The following is a 23,426-nucleotide window of genomic DNA, read 5'->3' as shown; positions in this document are numbered from 1 at the left end:
TATCCATTCTTCCTTTGCTGGGACTTCTGCTTGTTTCCACTTTTGGGCACATAGCATTCTTGTCACTGTAGTCACATGCATGAATAAGTTTCTATACTGTTTAGGTGGTTTTGTCCCTATAATTCCAAAAATTGCACCTTGGTTTCCAAACGTTTTGGAAGTCGAACAGACTTCCTGAATGGATTCCGTTCACCTTCCGTTCACCAACTGTAGTCTGTTGTCTAACATTTTTTTGTGTTCTGCTTTTTAAAGTAATACTATACTACCAGAAATTTCCCCCTCAGCCTAGTACAGTGGTGCCTCTGGTTACGAACTTAAATCGTTCTGGAAGTCCGTTCTTAACAGGAAACCGTTCTTAACCTGAGGTACCACTTTAGCTAATGGGGCCTCCTGCCGCTGACACCGCGCGATTTCTGCTCTCATCCTGAGGTAAAGTTCTTAACCCGAGGTACTACTTCTGGGCTAGCAGAGTTTGTAACCTGAATTGTTTGTAACCCGAAGTGTTTGTAACCCGAGGTACCACTGTACTGCTATCTGCTACTAGTTGTTTCCCTACTAGTTTTAGCTACACACAGCAGGGGCTTATAAGGCTAAATAAGGCCGGAAACTTGTTTTGCCATCCACCATTTGGACCTACCACACCTGTTTTATGTCAGAAATGATATAGTTTGCCAATAAGTATCTTACTGCCAACAGGATGTGGAGAAATTTTGGCCACAATTTTAAAAAACATAGTACAGGAACCGTCATACAGGGCAGGAAACATTTCTGATCTGAAAGCTGCTAATGTTGTTTTCATGATCTTTGCAGGGCACTTGTCTCATGAGTTGTAGTGATTGTCTGCACAGATGTTTTAAAAATTAGATAAATTCAAGCAGGGTAGCCACTGGATAGACATGGTAAGAGTAGAAACTCCATTTACAGAGGCAGTCTAACTCTGGCTATCTAATACTCAGTGCCAGCAGCTGGGGGTGCCTCTGGCAAATCATGGTCTGGTTTTGAACATACCTGGAGTATCTGGCTGGCTGCTGTTGGGAAACTAGTAGGACAGTTCTTCTCAGCTTTGATATACATCAGACAGACAGTTGGGTCTAAAATGTGTTGAAGATGTTTTTCAAGCCAGCAGTCACGCACAATGTAAGCGTTATTAGTCTGCTTGATACCTGAATCCAGGATTTGTGTAAGCCAAAGTGTGGGCCAAGTCACACAACCATTTGTGTGTGCGCGTGTTGGAATTTGTGCGTTGGAATTTGCTAGAAACGGGCAGTTTTCATTGGATATCAGCATGCTAAACTTGTTTACCCTATAAAAAAAAATTGAAGATTTTCCAGTACTTGTTGCTTTGTGGGTATGGGTAGTTGCATTTTTAATACCCATTCAGCAGTTGCAAATGCACCAAGAAAGTTAGCTAATGTGGACTTCAACATTAAAACGTTTGTGTGAGCTGCCTCTATATCTTCTGATTTAAATCAGCGTCTTTCCATGTGCATAATCGAATTGCTGGCTTCCTCCCTGCGCAGGCTGGCTTTGCTAAGTTCTTTGTGTTCAAGATGTTGTTGTGTTGTGGTCGAATTATTAGTTTCCTTAGTGTGAAGAGTGCAGGTATCCTGGAGACCACTCCAAAGTTGGGGCGCCACAAAGGAAAAAGCCCTTTGACTTCTGAAAGTGGGGAACCTAGAGAAGCTTCAGCAATGCTGGTTTTCCAGGGCATTTTTCACACTCGGTGTGCAGTTACCCAATGACACATGTGTTCCCAACCTTTCAGTGTTATCCATATGAAAATGGGCTGCAAGCCAAAAAGTTAATACCGGCGCCTTAATGAGCCAAGCTATTGCAGAGGCCAAGATAGGCAGTGAGGCATTGCTTGAGCCCAGAATTAAAACCAGAGTTCATGCTGCCAAGGTTGCAAAGTTTTAATCCTGATTGTAGGCATATGGGCAGCCATCATCACATGTTACTTAAAATGAATAACTGTACATAGCCACAGGTGCAGATTGAAAAGAGGCTCATGCGTTTCCATATGCAAGTTTTTCTTTTGAAAATTCAGCTGTCGGATCCTATGTCATTGTTTCTAAGGGAAATGAACCATAGAGAAGTATGGGGTTCCCTTAGCCAAGTGCAGAAAGAACTTGTGACTTTTGGCAGTTAGGAAAATGAGAATCTAATTATTTTGAACATAAACTTTCAGTAATCACTTAATGCATCCTTTGTGCTGCAAACATATGGGGCAAATGTTTCTGCATTATTAATACTCAAGGATATATCAGCTAATAATTTTCCTTATTCTCAGTCAAAATATTTAGATGGTTGATTTTTAAACTGATGTCCCTCAGGGATCAGCATGATCAATTAGGTTTATTTTGAGGTGTTAGAGGGTCTCACAGATGATGTCACAAAACAGCTGTACTGAGCTTCACATTGAAGCTATTTATTGACCTTTGACATTTTGCAAAACAGCGGAGAAATAAATATTAGGATTCTGTTTCTGCTCTGTTCAGAAGAGTGAGAACCTGTGCCACAGACAAGCTGAGGACCTTAAAAAAACTCATTAGAGATTGCTCATCATTTTGGCTTTGGATTGCTTGAGAGCTTTGACACTAGGTCCAAATTTGTCGCTCTAAAAATGAGGAAAGTTAAAAACTTACTCATAGGTCGGACTGCAGAAATTTCTGAATGCCTCTTGTGGCTTGATGCCTCATTGATCTTTCCAAGTTAGTTTTGTAGAGCTCCTTTCCGCAAAACTAGGCACAGAGGCCAGGAGCAGTCTTCAGTCACAAATATTTTGGGGGAATTTCTTGAAAACAAAAGTGTGGCAAGTTTTGCACCAGCAGATTAACTGTCTAGTTAGTGTCTACTTGCTAAGAAGTTCTCTTTTCTGCAACTCGTGAGAGGGAAAAATTGTGAAATGACATGGCCTGAAATGCCTTAGGACCAGGGACTAAACATAACAAGCTTGATGTACGTAACACTCTTTCCTGGTGGTGGTGATGAAGAAAAGCAACTGTGGGATATTCAGATTTGGGTAGAGGAACAGAAAGGGAGACAGGTTTCTTAACCCCAAACTTTTTTTCTGCTCTGTGAAAATATATATACTTATATTAAAGGTAAAGGGACCCCTGACCATTAGGTCCAGTCGTGATCGACTCTGGGGTTGTGGCGCTCGTCTCGCTTTATTGGCCAAGGGAGCCAGCGTACAGCTTCCAGGTCATGTGGCCAGCATGACTAAGCCGCTTCTGGCGAACCAGAGCAGCGCACGGAAACACAGTTTACCTTTCTGCTGGAGCAGTACCTATTTATCTACTTGCACTTTGATGTGCTTTCGAACTGCTAGGTTGGCAGGAGCAGGGAGCGAGCAACGGGAGCTCACCCCGTCGCGGGGATTTGAACCGCCAACCTTCTGATTGGCAAGTCCTAGGCTCTGTGGTTTAACCCACAGCACCAACTGCATCCCCAATACTTATGTTAGGGTAACGCATACTCTGACATACTATAGAGTCAGTTACAGCATTTCAAGCTCTTGCCTTGTTCTCATCTTTTAAGGAGATTTACAATTGTCCTTGGGCAAGATAAAGTGACTAACAAATTTTAATAATAATAATAATAATAATAATAATAATAATAATAATAACGACTCTACTGCCTGGGGCCGATGGGGGCCCAACAACTTGCAGAGCGCAGTGGCAGACCTTGAAATCTCAAATTTCAGTGGTGCCCTGTGTGATGCTAAAATTTGGCACCTCTCGCCTTCCAATCTTCATCGTAGTTTTGGTGCCCCCTGAGGCTCCGTACCCAGTGTGACCAAACCTGTTGCTCTCCCCTAAATCCATCTCTGCAGAGGGCCACAGATTCCACAGCAGTGTAGTGGAAACATCAGAGAAATCTTTGGCTCTTCAGGCATTTTCCTTGACGGCCTCCTGAAAGTGCACGCTTGAGTTTGATAAAACACCACTCTGCAACCATCTAGCTGGGCATCACTTTATCATAGCCTCCAGCTGTTTCTGATGACAACTCTTTGACTAGTGTACAAAAGTTCTGCTTGGTTGGTCCCATTTTTTAAGATCTGTCATTTGGGGAAGATAGTATTCCTTCACACATGGGTCTCATTTCCTGGATTTATGTGTGGAGTTCTCTTGTAAAATCCTGTTCAGAGAAACTATCAGGGATAGAATATATATCTTGGTGTCCTGAGAGTCACAGCTTTATTATGTTTCTATTGTGTCGTTCTGTAATAGATGAGCTTTACACCTGATTTCTATTTATGTGCACGATCACCACTGATCCTTAAGAATGCAGGGATTGTTTGAGGCTGATTCTTGGAATCCTGCTTGTTCCAGTGTCTCTGCTTCAGAACTTTTACATGTAAGCTTAAGATGTTTCAGGTGCACACCAACAAATCAAAAGTATGAATGCAACAAACGTGTGTCCGCAGGATTGTGCATCATACAGAAACACTCATTGTGATTGTCTGCATTTCCCTGTTAGGTGTATAGAGCCAAGTGAGACAGGACGTTAATTGCATAAATGCAGTTTAATGTACATTTTTTAAAATATGCAAACATCAGTCGTGGAAGAACCAGAGTAGCCCTGGAACCTCAGGGGGTGAGAAGCGAGAGTTTAACCCTCCACCCAATGAAAGTATCTCCTGGTGACTTTTCAAATTCCACAATTGTGGGGCCACCACCAAGAAGGCCTTGTTCTATATGCTGCTAACCTAATTGTCTTTGTCAGTGGGCAGCTAAGCAGGGCCTCAGAATTGGCTCTGAAGGCATGGATGGGTTCATAGAGGTGCACGTGGTCCCTCAAATAATCTGATCCCAAATCATTCAGGGTTTTAAAAGTCATCGCCAGCACTTTAAAACTGGACTTGGAAATGCGCTGGCAATCAGTGCAACTGGTAAGATATAGATGTAAATGAGCTCCAACCAGCCAGCTCCAGCTAGCAGCTAGGAAGCTGCATTTTGTGTGAGCTGAGGTTTCTGAACCATCTCTAAAGGCAGCCCTACATAGTACATGCAAGTTCCTAGGAGGAGACACAAAACAGGGAGAAAGATTCCTACTTAGAGAGACCCAGTATGAGGTATAGAAACTTCTTGTAACCTAAAATAAATTGTTGAGCCCGATGAAGAATTCTGTGAAAGGCCAGAGCTAGCATATTTCTCTATCAGTTTGTTGTTGTTGTTTAGTCAGTTAGTTGTGTCTGACTCTTCATGACCCCATGGACCAGAGCATGCTAGGCACTCCTGTCTTCCACTGCCTCCCGCAGTTTGGTCAAATTCATGTTGGTCCCTGTTGTTATTGTCCATGGAGTTTTCTTGGCAGGGATACTGGAGTGGATTGCCGATTCCTTCTCCAGGTGGATCACATTTAGTCTAAACTCTCAGCTATGACCCGTCCGTCTTGGGTGGCCCTGCACGGCATAGCTCATAGCTTCTCTGAGTTATTCAAGCCCCTTCGCCACAACAAGGCAGTGATCCATGAAGGGGATATCAGTTTGTAGAGTCCGCCAAACTTATAGGTACCACAAATAACCACAGCAAATTATTTTTAAGATACACCGCTTTGAGATTTTTTTCTGCCGTCAAGCACTATTTAAGTTTTAATAAACAAACACATAAAAGGGTGGTGTACTCTCATTCCCTTCCCTTTCTAAAGCACATGAAAACAGTCACCAAAAAGAAAAGCCTCTGGTGTGGATTGCACTGTGTCTAATCTCTGTGAGAAATTGCTTGTCCAAGTCTGTAACACTATGTGCTAATTATATACATACATAAATAATTTTATTTGTATGCCACCTATGTACAGTTCGTGCTCAAAGCAGCTTACAATGTGAAAAGAATACATAACTACAACATAGCGGAAGTAGCCATAAACAATAAATGAAACCTTAAAAAACACACAACCAAAATGAACAATTTCCATATAAATCATAAGATACAAAATAAAGATACAAAAAAACACACAGCAAAAACTCCCTTGCAACGAAAAACCCCAAACAGTACCCCAACCCAAATGAGATGGACTTTGATTATAGAAGGATTATACTTGCCTTTGAACTAAAAAAACTCCACCTATCTGTAGTTTATCCTGTCTGGGGCTGATGGGAATTGTAGTCCAAAGCATGGGATAGACACCAGGTTGATGAAGCCTTGTCTGGCAACACAGGGTTTAAGCCAATGACACTCTGTTACAATGAATAATATCCATTTATTTGGTTGCTATTTTCCAACTGAAAATGTCTATGTATGTTTCCATTATCCTAAACATCTGAAAAGCAATAAAGTGCCTAAGCAAAATGTTACATTGTGTCTCTAGGGGCAACTTAGTTCTGTTAGGCTGTGGAATTTTTCAGAAGGCTTGAAACTGCTTAACAGCAGTTAACGGCCAGGCATCAGTTTCTAGAGAGCAGATTTTTTTTTTACTGTAATAAACACAAAGCATGAGGGATTCAATTTTGTACTTTTAAAACCACAAAATTTGTCTTGGACGCAGGGTCCTGGGGTCGATGGTAGTTGAATTACAGGTCTGCTCAACTTGTGACCCATTAAACCAAACATGGCCACATATTGTTACTCCACCATTTTTGCAGTTCTAGGCAGGTAGCAAAAATATGGTTTATTGAGTCTCCGGTGGGATGCCATAGATGGTGTGTCAGCTGCACTGGTCTATTGTACTATGTCAAATCAGTACAACAGTAACAGAGAAATTATATGCGTAGGGAGCTGAATTGATTATTCAAAAGCCCAACAGATGTGCAGCCAATCCTCTCCGCCCCCCTTAGTGTAGCATAGTTCTTGTGTAAAGGTAAAAGGTAAAGGGACCCCTGACCATTAGGTCCAGTCGTGACCGACTCTGGGGTTGTGGTGCTCATCTTGCTTTATTGGCCGAGGGAGCCGGCGTACAGCTTCCGGGTCATGTGGCCAGCATGACTAAGTCACTTCTGGCGAACCAGAGCAGCGCACGGAAACGCCGTTTGCCTTCCTGCCAGAGCGGTACCTATTTATCCACTTGCACTTTGACGTGCTTTTCAACTGCTAGGTTGGCAGGAGCAGGGACTGAGCAACGGGAGCTCACCCCGTCGCGGGGATTCGAACCGCCGACCTTCTGATCAGCAAGTCCTAGGCTCTGTGGTTTAACCCACAGCGCCACCCGTGTCCCTATTAATTTGCCCCTTGTGTAGGGGCAAATTAATAGGGATAATGAGCCTCAATCTACTGTTGTTTTGTGTTATGAGAATGGCTGTCTTCCTGCAACACACTAAACCATGGTATAGCATGGCACACTGGAATGAGTCAGAGCCTTCCCTTCCCTTAAATATCAACTTGTTGTGTCTCCCAGACCATGGATTGTGGTGTGAAACAAACAGAAGGCTATCTGAGAGGTCAGGTAGTGAGGTTTCGCTAGGAAGTTTACTGCCTAGCTGTTGCCTCAGTGAAGGCCCTCTTCTGAATGCAAAGGAGAACTTCACTAGAAGATCTTCATGAGTGACCAGCTTCATGCAGAATTAAGGCTCGTGAACCAACAGGCTCATATAGAATTAAGAATACCACTCTTTTATCTCATGTCTGTTAGATTATATGAAATTGTTTTAAAATTATAAAACTTTAAATAAACAGCTTGTTTTGCAATGGACAGCTAATAGGGCATATGGTAAATGTAAAAGGTAAAGGACCCCTGGACGGTTAAGTCCAGTCAAAAGGTGACTATGGGGTTGCGGCTCTCCTCTTGCTTTCAGGCCGAGGGAGCCGGTGTTTGTCCACAGACAGCTTTCCAGGTCATGTGGCCAGCAGAACTAAACCACTTCTGGCTCAACAGAACACCATGACAGAAACCAGAGCGCATGGAAACACCGTTTACCTTCCTGCCGCAGCGGTACCTATTTATCTAATTGCACTGGTGTGCTTTCGAACTGCTAGGTTGGCAGGAGCTGGGACAGAGCAACGGGAGCTCACTCCGTTGCAGGGATTTGAACCGCCGACCTTCTGATCGGCAAGCCCAAGAGGAACATGTTCTGGATTGCTCTCATCGTTCATGTGGGTGTCAGTGAAACCCAGTAGACTTAGGTGTATGCTGTTGCTCAGAATTCTTTGTGATAGCTCCTTAGCAGACATGGCACCATAGCAGACAGAAGGCAATATTTCCAGAATTTCAGGACTGTACCAGTCCTAGCAGAGGTGCCAAGTTCCGCCTAACGGGGGGGAGGGGCTCGTCGCATGCATCTGGTGTCACATGTGTGACACACATGTGACTTCATGTGGTTGGGAGGAGGCTTGGCCCCTCAAGATTGGGGGGGGGGGGCTCAGCCCCGTCCCTACATACTTTGGGGTCGGGTGCCGAGGTGTCCTCAGCCCCATGCAGTTGGTGCCTAGGACTCCAATGCATTTTCAACTTTCTAAATCAGAGTTACAAGACGGTAGTTTCAGTTTTGCAGCAAAGGTACTTTTGCAGTGTAATGCAGCGTATTCTAATTTCACTCATTCATTTGTTTGCTCTTTCGTATACAGCTTATGTATTTTGTTTTCATCTTATCTCTGGAAGTTACAAAACATTAGTCAAAATTCAAGTTGAAAGGCAAACAAGAACTTGAAAAACAGCTGCAAAATCAATTTGAAGTGACCACTACAGGCCTGAGGTCCATATTATCTGCTCTGAATGCTTTGCCACATAATGCCACTGAAGAGCTCTCTGAGCCTAACTGATGCAAGAATAACTTGAAAATGTTGCAGGCCATTTTTTAAAAACTTCACTTTTTAATAAGAATTCTGAAACATTATTTAGGGGGAATGAGGAGTACATTTAAACCAATTTAAGGTTTGTCTTTACCATGGCTTTTTACCTCACATAATTAGCTCATGAGTGCTGAAAAGCAGTGGTAAATTTGTTTCTTGCTTCTGGTTGTTCCACAAGACCAGCAAATTAAATGGGGAGACTTATTGAAGTAAAGATTACATAGACGGGGGGCAGGGGGACAGCCCCTGTATTTTTGATTGAATAATGAAGCACTTGCTCTAAGAAACTCCATCACCAAGGTAGCCTATTTTAATATGTTTTAATGGGGTAGAAGTAAAGGAAAGACCTCGGAAAATCTTTGGCTCTTTGCTTCAGAGACGCATTACATATTATTTCTATAAAAGTTTTGCATTCCAGATGGAGTTGCTTGCCTAATTCATGTCACAAACTTTGACCCTTGAGTGTGAGCTTTGGTTTTGTATATAGTGTGTTCTTTTAGAAACTGCTCGTTTTTGAAACTGGGTAACTAGCAACACAGTTTATCAGGTAATAAATTATTGGAGAAACTTTACTCCGCGAAGGAATGTAATTAATACTGCTCCACGTAGAATTAACTGTTGCAGATGTTAATATTAGCAAATCGGCAACGGAGCAGGCTTCATATTTTTCTGGAGAACGAAAGGGATTCTTCTGTCAAATGTAACACACACTTTTTGTTTTTGTAACTGGAGTTGGGTTTGAGTGGCCGCTCTCAGAACTGAGTTCCAGAATCTGATAATTTCACCGTGGATTTTAAGCCAATTGTCAACACAACTCTGCCTTGCTGCTGTCTTGCAGACGCTTGAGAAGCGCCATTCACTAAGAAGCTAGGGCTCAACCCATCAAGTTTCTCTTGAATAAGCTCCATTGAAATGAATGGGAGCAACACAAAAGCAGGGCCTTCCCCTGACAGGATGGACTCCAGCGCCTAACAGCTCTTGCTGTAGAGGGTTTATTCATCTTCAAGTGTGTCGCAGCCAGTGAATGTGTCTTGAGAGAAATACAGTGTTACCTTGGTTCTCAAATGCCTTGGTATTCAAACACTGCAACCCCAGAAGTAAGTGTTCCAGTTTGTGAACTTTTTTTGGAAGCTGAATGTGCTCCATTTAGAGTGTTACTCTTCCGATTTGAGTGCCACACTTCCATTTTGAGTGTTTTGCTTCGATTTTGAGTGTTACGCTGAGATCTGTCTGTTTTGCTATTTATTTTGTTGTTGTTTTTTGACAGCTCTTTTTGTTTTGTTTTTGTGACTGTGTGGAACCCAGTTCAGCTACCGACTGATCGATTGATTGTGTAACTGCGGTACCTTGTTTATTGCTTTCATTTTATGGATCAATGATCCTGTTAGTAAAATTCATATTAAATTGCTGTTTTAGGGGTTGTTTTTAAAAGTCTGGAACGGATTAATCTATTTTGCATTACTTTCTATGGGAAAGCGCTCCTTGGTTTCAGAACGCTTTGGTTTTGGAATGGACTTCCGGAATAGATTAAGTTGGAGAACCAAGGTACCACTGTGCTGGTATGTTAATAACTAAATAACTAATAACACATCTGCAGAGGGAGCTGCCAGCTATGTCTCTGCATGATTCACTGTTCTGCCCTTGCCACCTTCCTGTTTCCTTCTGCTAGGTGGGGGCTATTGACTCTTTTCATCTCCGTATTGGGTGTCCATGCACTTTCAGTGCAGAGATGCTGCAGCTTAGAGCAGGCTGCCTCATTGTACTTACAAATATTAATACTCCGGGTATATGTCATTTAAGTCTAAGTGTAATTTCCATTGCAATTCTAATGTCATCACTCTGTTTTTAAATGAAAGGTGGGTATAGAAGAAATGTTAAGTAAATAAGTGGAACCTAGGGCTGGGCGATACCTGTTTTTCAACATTGTGATACATCAGCAGCTAAATATCATTATGTACTGATATATCACAATGTCTGAAATTGCCCAGCCCTAACCCATACCGCTCCTGCTTGCAGGAGCCAGAGTGGCATGGGGTTTGCTCAGCTCAGTGAGCTGGGCAAGCCGCCCCCCCCCCCCAGCGTTCTGCCTCCCGTGAGCTGGAGCTGTACAGTGGCTTCACCAACAGGGAAGCCACAATGTATCGCCAGCTCAAATTGCCAAGATCAGCTGAAGAGGCGGGTGGTTTAAGGAAGCCCTCTTCCCAACTGGTCAAGCAATTAGATCTGGCTTCCTGGCCTCTGTCAGTACAGAGCAGGAAGGAGCCAGGCAGACTAGAGTGAGTGTGTTGGCGGAGGCCGGGAAGCCGCGATGTATCACCAGCTCAAAAAGTCTGAAACTGGTATTGCAGTTTGGCCGTCGTATCTGTTTCAGTCAATTAATTGTAATATCGCCCAGCTCTAGTAGAAACTACTGGTTCAGAGGAAGCATCCATCTGAATATGAGTTGCTGAGTAACAGCAGTGGTGATGGGTTGTTGCCTTTATCTTCTGCTTAATGGCTTCTTATTTATTTAATTAAGCAATGTATATAAGCCTTCATATTACAAAGAAAATCTCTAGGTGACTTGCTACATCCCCCAAATATTACAAATACAGTGGTCCCTTGGTTCTGAAACTTAATCCATTCCGGGAGTCCGTTCAACTTCCAAAACTGTTTGAAAACCAAGGTGCGGCTTCCGATTGGCTGCAGGAGCTTCCTGCACTCAAGCGGAAGCTGCGTTGGACGTTCGGCTTCCGAAAAACGTTCGCAAACCAGAACACTTACGTCTGAGTTTGCGGCGTTCGGGAACCAATTTGTTCGACAACTAAGCCATTCCAGAACCAAGGTACCACTATACAGTGGTACTTCGGGTTAAGAACTTAATTCATTCCGGAGGTCCGTTCTTAACCTGAAACTGTTCTTAACCTGAAGCACCACTTTAGCCAATGGGGCCTACACAATTTCTGTTCTCATCCTGAAGCAAAGTTCTTAACCCGAGGTACTATTTCTGGGCTAGCGGAGTCTGTAACCTGAGGTACCACTGTAATACCTTCTTAAAGGCATCTAGTTCACAGCTGGACATTTCTTCTCATCTAGAAGGGTTCTTCTTTCGTTCCAAATGTCCTCTGTGCACAGGTGGGTCCTACTCTTCCATGCTCAAAGCCATAATTAATGTTTAACTATGGTTTTACGTGAATGTACAGTTTGTGGTTGTTCCTGCCACTGCATGGCCAGAAGTCGAGGAGGAGTGAAGTGGGGACTTTTGAGCGGCTTGCTACTCATTCACATTTAAACATAGTTAAACATTTACTATGGTTTAAAGTGATGGGCAAACACAGTTGTAACCCTTTTCCTCTGTGAGCGAAGAGTTGGAGGCCTCCAATTGTAATTTGCAAGAGTCTTTGTTCAGCGCTCTCTTGCCAAATTTACTGAAATGGCAAAAAAGGAGATGTGGAATAAGCATTAGTATTTCAGGAAAGGATTAGAAATAGCATTGATTGTTGAGCTTCCAACATTATGCAGTTCACCAACTGTGTTAAAATCTGAATGGAGAAAATAAATGGGAAGCCAGCATTTGCTATTTATTTCGCCTTTTTATTATATATATAATGTTGTTATGCTTCTGATTAATGGATTTAGGAAGTTTGAAAGACTGTAAATAGGAAACAGATGCCACAGATCTTTTGCACGTAATTTTTATTTCCTTTATTTTACAAAGAACACTACTGTGTTTTGAAAAACAAAATTAAACCACACTAGTCACTACCACTTAGCCACTATCCTGAATTACTGTAGTGGTAAGACTGTTTAAAGTACAGTATTAGGAAAAGATTTACTTCTTGGCAAAAGTTGAGATGCTTGGATTAACAAAAGTCAACAAACCTATTTGGGGGTTATATTTGAAAGTTGAGTCTTCTACAGCCTTTAAATCGGAAGCAATAAAAACCAATTTTTGACTTTGAAGAATTCACGCAGCAGTTATTCAGATTCTAATTGATCTGGCTTTTGTTGAAACTCTTATCCCTTTATAATATTTACAAGCTGATTAGCTCAGCCTGGATAGTTCATCTGGTTAGAGCATGGTGCTGATTATGCTAAGGTTCCAAGTTCAATCCCTGTACGGGACAGTTGCATATTCCTGCATTGCCGGGGGTCAGACTACTACATGATCCTCAGGGACCCTTCCGACTCTACAATTCCATTATTGTACAATTCCATTCGTTCATTTGTATTTGCTCTATGACTCATAATTAGAGTGCATTTAGGGAAGTGGTCTTCCTCAGTTGAGTTCTAGCTGGGCAGGGTTGGATTTTCCGAGTTCTGAGGGTAATTGATATTGATCCAGAGTAGAACTCCAACGTACAGTGGTACCTCAGGTTACATACGATTCAGGTTACAGACTCCGCTAACCCAGAAATAGTACCTCGGGTTAAGAACTTTGCTTCAGGATGAGAACCGAAATCATGCTCCGGTGGCGAGGCAGCAGCAGGAAGCCCCATTAGCTAAAGTGGTGCTTCAGGTTAAGAACAGTTTCAGGTTAAGAACGGACCTCCGGAACAAATTAAGTACTTAACCTGAGGCACCACTGTATAGTTAGCAGAGTAAAAACTTAAGCATGTTTCAGGGTTCCCCAAAAATAGACCAGAGGCAATTAATATTTTCTCCAGCAGAGCTTGACTGCTACTGAAGGCAAATGAGCATAAATGGTCACAAATCCAAGGCATTCGGGATTGGCAGTGTCCATAAGAAATCCATTTGCAACAGACTTAAAATAACTTATACTAAGACTAAACAGCACACCAGAAGGAAGAGAGATAGGAGGAGAAAGAGCTCCTCCTGGGATTTTATAGTCAGCATGACCTTGATAGAAAAGATAACAGAACCATTTTAAACCAGCTGTACTCAGCTTCTCTGAAGGAATAACCCAAACATCATGAACCTTCTGCTTGTTTCTTTCACACAGAGAAGCTTCCAGAACCCTCTTGAATTAATTAGAACAGGAAAGATCTCTACACATCAGATCAATACCTTCTGCACTAAGAAATGCAAAGTGACAGTTTGGACTCGGGGACAACAGTGTATTGCATAAAAGTAATCGGCATGTACCGTAGTTAACATCTCTCATGAGTTTTATCATTGGATTCCTGTCCCAGCAATTTATATAGGCCCTTACAGTCACCCTTTAGTACATGTTGCATAGACCAAAGTTTGTATTGGGGTGGGGAATGAAGGTTGAATCTGGCCTCAATCATATTCTTGTTTCTTAATTTCCCATTGTAATTATACAGAATACAGCTTCAAGGCTTTTTCTGGTTCTTTTCAATATTGGCTGAAGTTAACTTGTTTTGTGATGACTTGACTGTAAAGCTTTATTAGAGCGATTCCGTCTGAATAGATTGAGGTTTGCTTTGTTATTTCCAAGTGCTGCATTTACAGAGCTCTTAATATTTGTTTTGTTTTATTTCATTTCTGCGCGTTCCCCTTGGGTTCTAGGCTCGAGGAATAAAATGTGCGGCAAGGATGTGGACATTTTTCATTAAAATGGAGCTACAAAATAAAATATAACATTTAAAAAGTCTCTCCAATTGAAGTATAAACATTGCTTTTGAATTCTTTTTTCTCAAGGGTGACTTCTAACCCAGCTGTTTCCCCCCACCCCAGAGCCGATTCCTTTCCTTTCGGCTCTGTCTAGATGGTTTTACTACCAAGAAAAACACAGGCAAACTTGTACAAACACACACATAATCTTTGAAAATCCCGAGGAAAATGTGTTGCACGTCAGTGTCATAGAAAGATATATTTGACTGATTATCTCCTTTTTAAAAAAAACCAAAAAACTATCATCTTGGGAAGGTTGAGGGGATGGAGCAGAAATATCGCTATTTGCAACACATAATTTTTTTGTAAAAGATTACCTATGTTTTGGGATGCAGGTGGTGCTGTGGGTAAAACCTCAGTGCCTAGGACTTGCTGATCGCATGGTCGGCGGTTCGAATCCCCGCGGCGGGGTGTGCTCCCGCTGCTCGGTCCCAGCGCCTGCCAACCCAGCAGTTCGAAAGCACCCCCAGGTGCAAGTAGATAAATAGCGGGAAGGTAAACGGCGTTTCCGTGTGCTGCTCTGGCTCGCCAGAGCTGCTTCGTCACGCTGGCCACGTGACCCAGAAGTGTCTGCGGACAGCGCTGGCTCCCGGCCTCTAGAGTGAGATGAGCGCACAACCCTAGAGTCTGTCAAGACTGGCCCGTACGGGCAGGGGTACCTTTACCTTTACCTACCTTACCTATGTTTTAGGACAGGCTTACCCAACATCCAGATGTTGTGACTCCAGGTACCATCAGCCCCATGGGCAGTGGTTAGGGATGATGGGATCTGAAGTCCACTAAATCTGGGGAGGCACCGCAGTGGCTACTCTTGTTTTAGAAACGGAGCCCTGCAAAGAGATAGCTGAGTATGTTATACGACTGGCCAGCTTGGCTAAACCTGTGAATGGCAGTGGCTCTAGAGCAGCATTCGCCAACCTGGCTCCATCCAGATGTTTTGGACTACATCTAGTTCTGCTGAGATCTTTTAACTGGAGATGCTGCACCTGGAACCTTCCATATTCCAAACAGGGGACTCTGTGGTTCTTCTAGGCCAGTGTTTTTGAAACTGTAGTCCAGCTGTTTTTGGACCACAACTCCCATCATCTCTAGCTAGTAGGCCCAGTAGTAAGGGCTAATGGCACTTGTAGTTCAAAAACAGCTGGAGACCCAAGTTTGGAAAACACTGTTTTAGGCCAGCCTGCTTGAGACCAGGTTGCAGTCAGGTTTTCTGCGTTGCTGCGGAACTGCCAACTATGTCAAACCCATATTATATATATTGGTAGATATTTCCGTTGCACTAAGTGGTCCTGTTCCCAAGATCAAGGCGGAATGTTCTGCATCCCTTTGAATTCTTTGCAAACGATTGTTCCAGTCGAAAAGGTACTTCACCTGGCTGACCGTAACCTGAGCTGAGCATTCCTGCACGCTTCTCTGCCGCAGAACAGGGTTTAAGACCTTCGTAGGAATATTAAATATGGAGGCGAGCACAGGTGCATGACTTCTGGCTTCCATGTTATTTGCATAATAGTGGGCTACTAATTGAAGTGGAGAATGGTCAGGCAGCCAAGCATGAAGAGATAAGAGCTTTGTGGCGAAGTGTGCTCACTTAAAGCTCCCCTCCCCTTTCATTCGTTGTTGCTAACTGCACCACCTGTTAGCTAAAGTGCACAGGTATGCATTTCTTCCTGCCCTTTTCCTCGCTGAGATAATTTTAAGTGGAGCGTTGGCCAGTCATCTTTTGTTGAAGCCTTCAGCAAGTTGAGAGAGGAAGAAAGCTATCCTCAGAGGTGTTGTCCATAATCAAGACAAGATGTGGGTTTCTGTTGCTGGAAGTGGAATGTGGGGGAAAGTGTCTGTCAAGGATGTTAACTTTCACTTGCTGCATAAGTGTTTCAACTGGCTTAAGAAAAATACTCCTAACATAGCGTTCTTATTTATATGGCTCGGGACCTGGGTACTTGAATGACCATCTTTTCTCGCATGTACTTCCCCTTGCATTAAGATCTTTGCAGGATTTTTTTTCAGCTGGAACTCTCTAGAACTCAGTTCTGACACCTCTCAGGTGGCTTTCACTGCCATTACAAGAGAACAAGGGCGGTGTCCATGGTGAGTTCCAGCCCCCCCCTTTTTAAAATAAGATGCTCTTGCCTGGGCACCCACACTTTCCAAATTTCGGTGAATGGTAACTGTTCAAATGGCCTTTTCTGCTGTGGCACCTTAAACCAAGAGAGGCTTGCCTGGCACTTATTCTTACATCTTTCTAGTACAACGTAAGTATTTCACCAGGCTTTCTAGAATAGCTGGAATATAGTTTTATTCTGCCTCTGCAGTTTTATTCCTATTTTATTTTTGGTAAGGTTACTGATTTATTTGACATTCTTTTTTAGTGACTGCCATGCTTACCCTGAACAAGGTTTTCAAGTGCAGAGCTGCAAATAAATGTTAGTTTATTTATTTTTTACTGACAGAAAGTGTGTTGAACCACTAGGCACTTTACACATTTTAGTAAAGAGCTGCTCCCTGCAGACTTAGGGATGCATCCAGATTAAGTGAATCGTTCTTATATCCCACTGAAATTGGTTGTCATCATTGGTGCTTAAATGGGGAAAGGGTAAGCTGGTAGTGAGGTCAGGATGCACAGTTGTACTGGGGGGAACATCGGATGGGTTTTGTCACATAGGCTGCACCTGTGCACCTGGGCAGACCCAACCTTGCTGCCACCTTGCCCCTCCCAGGAAGTGGCAGGAACTCACCAGCTGGTAGGCTATTGGTGTGGCTCCACCCCAGAGGAGAGCTTCTCCCAGTGCTGTGCAGAAGCCTATTTTAATTCCAATTCCAGCGGATTGTGGAAATGTAGTATTTCAGCAAACCTAAAGGACCATCACGTGCATTATGGCTTCCAATAGTATGATTGGCCTAGTTCACTCAGCAGCCCGCACTGATTTACCATTTGATATTACAGTCATACCTCATGTTACGTCCGCTTCATGTTACGTTCTTTCAGGTTATGTTCCATGGCGACCCGGAAGTACCGGAAAGGGTTACTTCCGGGTTTCGCCGCTCGCACATGCACAGAAGTGCAAAATGACATCACGCGCATGCACAGAAGTGGCGAATCGCAACCTGCGTGTGCGCACACGCACCGCTGCAGGTTGCGTTCTTTTCATGTTGCGAATGGGCCTCCAGAACGGAACCCGTTTGCAACCAGAGGTACCACTGTATATTCTAATGGATTATTTAAAAAAGGTAAAGGACCCCTGACAGTTAAGTCCAGTCACAAATGACTCTGGGGTTGCGGCGCTCATCTCGCTTTATTGGCCTAGGGAGCTGACGTTTGTCCACAGACAGTTTTTCCGGGTCATGTGGCCAGCATGACTAAGCCGCTTCTGGTGAAACCAGAGCAGCGCACGGGAACACCGTTTACCTTCCCGCCGGAGTGGTACCTATTTATCTACTTGAACTTTGATGTGCTTTCGAACTGCTAAGTTGGCAGGAGCAGGGACCGAGCAATGGGAGCTCACCCCGTCACAGGGATTCGAACCGCTGACCTTCCGATCGGCAAGCCCTAGGCTCAGTGGTTTAGACCACAGTGACACCTGTGTCGCAATGGATTATTAAACAGTGCTTTATTTGAAAGAAGTTGTTTATTTTAAAATTGTTGTGGGGTTTTTTGGTGTTGGATCAGATTATTACTATGTGTGTGATCTTTGCTATCTATTTTGTTGTTTCTTCAGCTTCTGCCTTGTGCATAGTAATATACAGTGGTACCTCGGGTTACAGACGCTTCAGGTTACAGATGCTTCAGGTTACAGACTCCGCTAACCCAGAAATAGTGCTTCAGGTTAAGAACTTTGCTTCAGGATGAGAACAGAAATCGTGCTCTGGCGGCGCAGCAGCTGCAGGAGGCCCCATTAGCTAAAGTGGTGCTTCAGGTTAAGAACAGTTTCAGGTTAAGAACAGACCTCCGGAACGAATTTAGTACTTAACCCAAGGTACCACTGTAGAAAGGTAGTATATAAATTCAAAGGGAAATGAAATTATTGTTAGGCCTAATGTGCTTGAGTCTATCTGTTAAGTAGCCCAGAATGTTTTGCATGCTGGGTCAGTATGAATCATGGCAAACTTAGCCTCAGCAAAATCACCTTTGCAGGAAAATTCTGTGTGTGCATGCCCATGGAGGACTCCTACTGCCATTCTTGCTAGTCAGATGTTGTTCTCCAGCGTTTGCCGTGCCCGCCCTTTTTGTCGGAGTGAATTTCTTTCTCATTTCTCCTTACAACATCCCTTGTGATCTTGAATATGAATATTTCAGGTGGAAATTATGACTTGTGCAAGGGTGTAGGAGCTAGATTTTCTATTTTTCTGAAGAAATCTCTGTGATTTTTGAGCAAGAGTTGCAAAAGCTGATTGCTTGTTTGCATAGCTTCTTAGGAACTTTTCACTTGGGGAGCGAAAAGTTGAAAATCTCTTGAGGTTACTATTACCATTAGTTTTTGCTAAGCTTTTAATTTGTTACTCTTCCGTAAGTGTTGTTTAGGTCTTGATAAGTATCTCTACTTTGATGTGATACTTTCCAGGGCCTGCTATGTTGCTAGGACTAAAGCCTTGTATCGCAAAAGTGCTTAATAACAGATGCAGTATTTTTCCTTAAAATAGATTAATATTATGATTTGATCTAAAAGTGTTTATTTTTAAAAGTGCCTTTTACACAGTGTGATCCAAGGTTCATGCACTCCTGATACTTTTGATGTCTGTGCTTCTTAGATTTTGCGTAGTTATTTCTCCAATTGCTGCCTGTGAAAATATATTTATAACAAGATTCCAAGGCTCTTGAGACCACAAGCTTTTCCCACATGCATCTTTGAAAAAGCAAGTTTCGTGTTAGGAAAGCTCATACTTCCAGAGTTTAGAGGGCTTCAAACATGAATGGAGAAATACTGAAGTTCTCCCATTGCTATGTGTTCTGTGCTCTAATCGTGTGAAGAGTAGAATCATAGAATTGTAATTTGGAAGGGACCCTGAGGCTCATCTAGTCCAACCCCCTAAAATGTGAGTATCTCAACCCCTGGTTACCCATCCAATTTGAAACCACACCGGACCCTGCTTAGCTTTTCAAATGTGCTGGAAGCTTTATTGCTGTACCACATCAGACCATTAAACAAGGATAGACACAATAGCTTCCTTGTGGGATTTTTATCTTTCAAAATCACATTATGCTGGATATAGGGGTGTTGTCCAATGTATGGACATTACTGATTTGTCCAAAATGGTTTGTGTCTAACACCATATAAACCACAATCTATATATGGTCAAAACATTAGGCTAATCAATTCACTTGTTTCTTCATTTATCCTTTATGCATACTTCCAATTTCCAGTTCTTAACATTACGCAGTGCAAGCCTTAAAACATTTACATTTAATACAAGTGTCACATTTTAAACTTATATGTCAGCGTATAATAGGGAAATGAGACTATATTGGTTATCACTGAGCCAGTTCCTCCCCCGTTCCATCTGCTTTTTTGAGGCAAGATTAGTCATTCCAGTCTCCATGTCACTTCCTTGTTTTTTAACCTTACCCAGAAATAAGTGATGTTTCTCCCGAGTATAAATATTAACTGTTTAAAATGGCAAAAGGCAATTATTGCGAATAAAAATTATGGACAGCAACTAAATCTTTACCAAATACAACTCAAACAGCCGTCTGGTTTTCATTTTAAAAAGTATTGCTAAATTATACCCACTTAGCAATCCTGCCTAATAGCTATTGAGGTGACCCTGGGCCAGCCTAAGACATTTTGATATCTGAAGATGGCACTTCTACTCACTCCATGTATGAATGTTGACTGGTTTGGAAGTTGAGTTTTACTTAAAATGAAGAAGAAGAAGAAGAAGAAGAAGAAGAAGAGTAGTTTGGATTTGATATCCCTCTTTATCACTACCCTAAGGAGGCGGCTAACAATCTCCTTTCCCTTCCTCCCCCACAACAAACATTCTGTGAGGTGAGTGGGGCTGAGAGACTTCAGAGAAGTGTGTCTAGCCCAAGGTCACCCAGCAGCTGCATGTGGAGGAGCAGGGAATCGAACCCGGTTCACCAGATTACGAGTCCACCGCTCTTAACCACTACACCACGCTGGCTCTTGATGAGTGCTGAGGCAGCATCTTCCAATGACAGCTGAGATTTATATTTCTTTATATTTATCTATCACCAGCCCAGGGACGCGGGTGGCGCTGTGGGTTAAACCACTGAGCCTAGGGCTTGCCGATTGGAAGGTCGGCGGTTCGAATCCCTGTGATGGGGTGAGCTCCCGTTGCTCGTACCCAGCTCCTGCCAACCTAGCAGTTCAAAAGCACATCAAAGTGCAAGTAGATAAATAGGTACTGCTCCGGCGGGAAGGTAAACGGTGTTTCCGTGCGCTGCTCTGGTCATGCTGGCCACATGCCCCAGAAAAACTGTCTGCGGACAAACGCCGACTCCCTTGGCCTGCAAAGCAAGATGAGCGCTGCAACCCCAGAGTCGTCCGTGACTGGACTTAACTGTCAGGAGTCCTTTATCTTTACCTTATCACCAGCCTAACACCACAATACAGTTATACGTCGTGACGTTGAAAAGCGGCGGGAGGAACAAGCTGCATCAGCCCCTCAAAGTGCTGGGGTGAAATTGCCTCAGCTCTGTTAGTGGGAGCAGTGGCGTTTTCACCCTGGCACCTCACAGGATTGGGGCTGGTGGAGCTTGTTCCTTGGTGCACCAGGGGCTGGCGGTGGAGGGATTCAGGGAAAGGCAAGTTTCACCCACAATATACTACTGGGTGAAGGCGCCATTGCACTGTGGCACTCAAACTGGTCCTGGACAATATATCAATACATTTAAAGGTAAAAGGACCCCTGACCATTAGGTACAGTCTTGACTGACCCTGGGGTTGGTTGCAGCGCTCATCTTGCTTTACTGGCCGAGGGAGCCAGCGTACAGCTTCCAGGTCATGTGGCCAGCATGACTAAGCCGCTTCTGGCGAACCAGAGCAGCGCACGGAAACACCATTTACCTTCCCGCCGGAGCGGTACCTATTTATCTACTTGCACTTTGATGTGCTTTCGAACTGCTAGGCTGGCAGGAGCAGGAACCGAGCAACGGGAGCTCACCCCGTCGCAGGGATTTGAACAGCCGACCTTCTGATCGGCAAGTCCTAGGCACTGTGGTTTAACCACCCATTGCCCAGTCCTAATAGCTAGAAGCCATCATCACATCTTAAGGTAACAATTTCAATAAATCAGGCACGTCCAACAGTCGATTGTGTGATCCTGATCGCCCCCCGCCCCCAAAATAAGCAACAATTTTGGGTCTTCCTCCCCCCAGAAGGCTCAACCGCTTTGAGTCTTCCTCCCTAACAACATTGATCAATCCAGTGGGTCAATCACTGCCAGTTTTTTTAATGGTGGTAGTAGATCACAGTCTCTTGGGAGCTGGACATGCCTGCAATAAATGAGTGATGTGCAATGCAAGGAAATACTGCCTTGTCGACTGATTTCTGATAATTTGCCTGATTTCCGATAATTTATTGCTGTGAGTTGTGTGTTTTATCGTGAATCCAGAATTCAGGGCAAGGTCCTCTCTTCATGTTAGCTCTGCTAATCACATTAGGAAGCACGCTGAAACACTTCCTTAAAATATTTTTTTTTAAAAAACCACCCTTGACAGCAGTGATGTTTTTTCTTTTTCTTTTAATGAACTTAGCCTAGAGCTGATAAAAGAACCTTTTAAAAAAAGTTGTGAATGTTGGATAAATGACAGGACCACGTTGCTGGTAGCTTGCTGTTAACTGTTTGTAATATCAGTGCCAATATTATGTCAGGTGTAGGTTTCTCCTTGTCAGCCAAAGCTGTGATAACCATGGAAACTGTTCAAATAAAGTGCATAAGCAACCAAAATATTTTCCAAAAAGAGAGAGAGCCTTGGCTTTGTAGAGTTTCGCGTATCATATACTGAGTGTAGTTTTTGCAATTACTTGTTCATTTTATTAAACAATAAAATACGTGGGATTAAGGCCCTTCCAGAGGTATTTCCTGTACATTAGATTATGTAAGTAGCAATCAAGAGTTTTATAGCACATTTCTCAATTGAGTGTGTGCCAAATATGTCAGAAATGGTAAGAGTTTAAGCTTTCTTTTAAAAAGTAACTTCCTAATCCAATTAGTCATTGTAAAGAGTAGCTCTCTCTTAACCCAATCCATGCGCGGGGAGAGTGAAAGCTTATATTTCTTCCTTCATAAATAGAAGTGCAATGTTCCACTTGTATGAAATTCCTCTGTAACGCAAGGGTGGTTTGCCCTGGATGGATCTCTGAATGCTTTAGGCCAGCTCCCAAGAGACTGTGATCTACTCACAGAATAAAAAAACTGGCAGTGATCTACTGCTATTTTGGAGAGGTTCAGATCTTAGGGAGGAAAGTCAAGAGTTGTTGACCTTTTTTGGGGGGTTCAGATCAAAGTTGTTGAGTTGTTGAGCTTTTTAAAGAGGGGCAGGTAAAAAAAGGTGGAGCTTTCTTTAGGGGGAAAAGGAAAAAGTCTCTCAGCAAAAGGAAACAATCAGCCTCACAGCGAAAACTCTATCTTCCAATCATGCGCAAATGGAGGGCGGGGAGAGGGGGCGGGGCCAGATGCTCTTTCTCCCCTGCAAAGGAAAAAGAGACCGCGATCGACCGAAACCTCCCTGGGATCGTAGTTGACTTGTTGGACATCCAATTTAGGGGATTTTCTAGGAGACTAAGCTGATGGTCCCGTCAGATTCCTGGCCTTGCTGTGGAACATTGCTCCTTAGCATCCTCTTTGGTGATGTGGAGTCCAGTTTGGTTCCTGTCATTCTGCAGAGCTACAGGCTATGAATCAAACTGGACAAAGATTTGAATGCAAATGGTGCAAGTCTCACTTGAAGGTTGACTGAACACTGATTAGTGCACATAAATTGTGCTTATCAAGCAGAGCTGGAATGTTCTGTCAATTTGGATTCCCTCGGTTTCTCATTTTTCCTGTGATAAATATAGTTCTCTGCGTACCTGCAGCAATTTGTGATTTTTTTTAAAAATAAGAACAAGTCCTTGTAACAATGCACTAGGATTTTCATGTGAATTCCTCCTCTGTACACAG

General features: G+C 43.2%; 1 protein-coding gene across 2 annotated transcripts in view; it reads left to right on the top strand.

Annotated features, from left to right (window-relative positions):
- Positions 1–23,426, top strand: part of CFAP299 (cilia and flagella associated protein 299) — a 328,820-nt gene that overhangs the window by 79,409 nt on the left and 225,985 nt on the right. The gene's annotated exons all lie outside the window — the stretch shown is intronic.

The sequence above is a fragment of the Podarcis filfolensis genome, assembly GCF_964270895.1.
Source record: "Podarcis filfolensis genome assembly, chromosome: 9".
In the NCBI taxonomy this organism is placed as follows: Eukaryota; Metazoa; Chordata; class Lepidosauria; order Squamata; family Lacertidae; genus Podarcis; species Podarcis filfolensis.
Note: the sequence above shows the minus strand (reverse complement) of the source record. Positions and strands in the feature narration are given on the sequence as shown.